This window comes from Ostrea edulis, chromosome 8 (assembly GCF_947568905.1).
Source record: "Ostrea edulis chromosome 8, xbOstEdul1.1, whole genome shotgun sequence".
Taxonomy (NCBI): Eukaryota; Metazoa; Mollusca; class Bivalvia; order Ostreida; family Ostreidae; genus Ostrea; species Ostrea edulis.
Window position 1 is genome coordinate 3,202,400 of NC_079171.1, and position 5,000 is coordinate 3,207,399.

Sequence of the window (5,000 nt, forward strand, 5' to 3'; positions counted from 1 at the left end):
GCGAATTTTATTTATATGTGGTAACTTTAACAGGGGCTTAAGATACCATTTTTAATTATTATAATTAATAGAGTTAGGTTATACAGCATTATTAATTATTATAATTGATAGAGTTCGGTTATACAATCTGTTTCGTCTCGTTTCGGTGGGTTTCGTCTCGTTTCGGTGGGTTACGTTTCGGTAGATTTCGTTTCGTTTCGTTTCGCACTTTACAGGTACCCGATGTAGGTCGAACCCGTTCAAAGTTTTCCCACAGTGCGATGTTTTGCTATTGTGACGTAAAAAAATCGCTCTGGCACACGTCACTTAATCCTGTTTTCTGTTGTTACATAGCGATCTCTTATATGTGTCCACAAATTAACGGACTATCGGAGTGTCGGACTATCGGACCGTCGGACTATCGGAGTGTCGGACTACCGGACCATCGGACCGTCGGACTACCGGACCGTCGGACTATCGGACCGTCGGAATACTGGGCGGTCACCTTTTGTTAGAAAGTATTGAATGGACTCAAAGGAGAATGAATAATCGTGAACTACAGAAAAGTAAACTTACCTAAGTATTAAACTGTAAATAATGTTGTATTTTGCCTTAGATACCAACTTATAACAAGCAGGTGTATGTATTCAATATTCAAGCGATCAGGAATTTATATGACATGAGTGAAGTACTGCTGTGTTGCCATATATCAGTTTGCTGAATGCAAATCAAAACAGCTTAGTATATAAACACAAACCAACATGACGCTCTACATACCAGCTAGGGTAACAATGAATAAACCTGGGCACCGATAACACCATGCACCATCCACTTAGGAACGAGATCACACTTCAATGTCTGCCCAAAAATAACCCCACCTTAATTCACATAGTTTTCTCCGAGATCCCCCCCTCCCTCTTTAAAACTAAATTTGATGAATGGTGAAACTAATTGATTGACAGGTGAGAACACACGCCCATGAATAACACTGTATAGTGTATATCTTTCCTACTGCATGTTCACAAAGAAAAGTGTATGTTAAAACTATCAAATGTTCATTAAAATGTAATAAAAGTGTATATCAAAACTATCAAATGTTCACTAAAATGTAATAACAGTGTATATCAAAACCATTAAATGTTCATTAAAATGTAGTAAAAGTGTATATCAAAACTATCAAATGTTCACTAAAATGTAATAACAGTGTATATCAAAACCATTAAATGTTCATTAAAATATAGTAAAAGTGTATATCAAAACTATCAAATGTTCACTAAAATGTAATAACAGTGTATATCAAAACTATCAAATGTTCACTAAAATGTAATAACAGTGCATATCAAAACTATTAAATGTTCATCAAAATGTAATAAAAGTGTATATCAAAACTATCAAATGTTTATTAAAATGTAATAAAAGTGTATATCAAAACCATTAAATGTTCATTAAAATGTAATAACAGTGTATATCAAAACTATTAAATGTTCACTAAAATGTAATACCAGTGTATATCAAAACCATTAAATGTTCATTAAAATGTAATAAAAGTGTATGTTAAAACTATTACATGTTCATTAAAATGTAATAAAAGTGTATATCAAAACTATCAAATGTTCTTTAAAATGTAATAACAGTGTATATCAAAACCATTAAATGTTCATTAAAATGTAATAACAGTGTATATCAAAACGATCAAATGTTCACTAAAATGTAATAACAGTGTATATCAAAACTATCAAATGTTCATTAAAATGTAATAAAAGTGTATGTCAAAACTATTAAATGTTCGTTAAAATGTAATAAAAGTGTATGTTAAAACTATTAAATGTTCATTAAAATGTAACAACAGTGTATATCAAAACCATTAAATGTTCATTAAAATGTAATAAAAGTGTATATCAAAACGATTAAATGTTCATTAAAATGTAATAAAAGTGTATATCAAATCTATCAAATGTTCATTAAAATGTAATAACAGTGTATATCAAAACTATTAAATGTTCATCAAAATGTAATAAAAGTGTATGTCAAAACTATTAAATGTTCTTTAAAATGTAATAACAGTGTATATCAAAACCATTAAATGTTCATTAAAATGTAATAAAAGTGTATATCAAAACCATTAAATGTTCATTAAAATGTAATAAAAGTGTATATCAAAACTATTAAATGTTCATTAAAATGTAATAACAGTGTATATCAAAACTATCAAATGTTCATTAAAATGTAATAAAAGTGTATGTCAAAACTATTAAATGTTCGTTAAAATGTAATAAAAGTGTATGTTAAAACTATTAAATGTTCATTAAAATGTAACAACAGTGTATATCAAAACCATTAAATGTTCATTAAAATGTAATAAAAGTATATATCAAAACGATTAAATGTTCATTAAAATGTAATAAAAGTGTATATCAAATCTATCAAATGTTCATTAAAATGTAATAACAGTGTATATCAAAACTATTAAATGTTCATCAAAATGTAATAAAAGTGTATGTCAAAACTATTAAATGTTCTTTAAAATGTAATAACAGTGTATATCAAAACCATTAAATGTTCATTAAAATGTAATAAAAGTGTATATCAAAACCATTAAATGTTCATTAAAATGTAATAAAAGTGTATATCAAAACTATTAAATGTTCATTAAAATGTAATAAAAGTGTATATCAAAACCATTAAATGTTCATTAAAATGTAATAAAAGTGTATATCAAATCTATCAAATGTTCATTAAAATGTAATAACAGTGTATATCAAAACTATTAAATGATCATCAAAATGTAATAAAAGTGTATGTCAAAACTATTAAATGTTCTTTAAAATGTAATAACAGTGTATATCAAAACCATTAAATGTTCATTAAAATGTAATAAAAGTGTATATCAAAACCATTAAATGTTCATTAAAATGTAATAAAAGTGTATATCAAAACTATTAAATGTTCATTAAAATGTAATAACAGTGTATATCAAAACTATTAAATGTTCATCAAAATGTAATAAAAGTGTATGTCAAAACTATTAAATGTTCTTTAAAATGTAATAACAGTGTATATCAAAACCATTAAATGTTCATTAAAATGTAATAAAAGTGTATATCAAAACCATTAAATGTTCATTAAAATGTAATAAAAGTGTATATCAAAACTATTAAATGTTCATTAAAATGTAATAACAGTGTATATCAAAACTATCAAATGTTCATTAAAATGTAATAAAAGTGTATGTCAAAACTATTAAATGTTCGTTAAAATGTAATAAAAGTGTATGTTAAAACTATTAAATGTTCATTAAAATGTAACAACAGTGTATATCAAAACCATTAAATGTTCATTAAAATGTAATAAAAGTGTATATCAAAACGATTAAATGTTCATTAAAATGTAATAAAAGTGTATATCAAATCTATCAAATGTTCATTAAAATGTAATAACAGTGTATATCAAAACTATTAAATGTTCATCAAAATGTAATAAAAGTGTATGTCAAAACTATTAAATGTTCTTTAAAATGTAATAACAGTGTATATCAAAACCATTAAATGTTCATTAAAATGTAATAAAAGTGTATATCAAAACCATTAAATGTTCATTAAAATGTAATAAAAGTGTATATCAAAACTATTAAATGTTCATTAAAATGTAATAAAAGTGTATATCAAAACCATTAAATGTTCATTAAAATGTAATAAAAGTGTATATCAAATCTATCAAATGTTCATTAAAATGTAATAACAGTGTATATCAAAACTATTAAATGATCATCAAAATGTAATAAAAGTGTATGTCAAAACTATTAAATGTTCTTTAAAATGTAATAACAGTGTATATCAAAACCATTAAATGTTCATTAAAATGTAATAAAAGTGTATATCAAAACCATTAAATGTTCATTAAAATGTAATAAAAGTGTATATCAAAACTATTAAATGTTCATTAAAATGTAATAAAAGTGTATATCAAAACCATTAAATGTTCATTAAAATGTAATAAAAGTGTATATCAAATCTATCAAATGTTTATTAAAATGTAATAACAGTGTATATCAAAACTATTAAATGATCATCAAAATGTAATAAAAGTGTATGTCAAAACTATTAAATGTTCTTTAAAATGTAATAACAGTGTATATCAAAACCATTAAATGTTCATTAAAATGTAATAAAAGTGTATATCAAAACCATTAAATGTTCATTAAAATGTAATAAAAGTGTATATCAAAACTATTAAATGTTCACTAAAATGTAATAAAAGTGTATATCAAAACCATTAAATGTTCATTAAAATGTAATAAAAGTGTATATCAAAACCATTAAATGTTCATTAAAATGTAATAAAAGTGTATGTCAAAACTATTAAATGTTCATTAAAATGTAATAAAAGTGTATATCAAAACCATTAAATGTTCATTAAAATGTAACAAAAGTGTTACATTACACATTACACACTGTGACGGGACCACACTTCTACGTTAATACACACTGTGACGGGACCACACTTCTACGTTAATGCACACTGTGACGGGACCACACTTCTACGTTAATACACGTTGTGACGTGACCACACTTCTACGTTAATGCACACTGTGACGGGACCACACTTCTACGTGACGTACTGCGCATTACACACTGTGACGGGACCACACTTCTACGTTAATGCACACTGTGACGGGACCACACTTCTACGTGACGTACTGCACATTACACATTACACACTGTGACAGGACCACACTTCTACATTAATACACACTGTGACGGGACCACACTTCTACGTTAATGCACACTGTGACGGGACCACACTTCTACGTGACGTACTGCACATTACACATTACACACTGTGACGGGACCACACTTCTACGTTAATACACATTGTGACGGGACCACACTTCTATATTAATGCACATTGTGATGGGACCACACTTCTACGTTAATGCACACTGTGACGGGACCACACTTCTACGTTAATGCACACTGTGACAGGACCACACTTCTACGTGACGTACTGCACATTACACATTA

The 5,000-nt window shown here is 26.9% G+C and overlaps 1 protein-coding gene across 1 annotated transcript in view; it reads left to right on the forward strand.

Moving 5' to 3' along the window:
- The window catches only part of LOC125660930 (disintegrin and metalloproteinase domain-containing protein 10-like), a 46,615-nt gene that overhangs the window by 16,181 nt on the left and 25,434 nt on the right, over positions 1–5,000 (forward strand). The gene's annotated exons all lie outside the window — the stretch shown is intronic.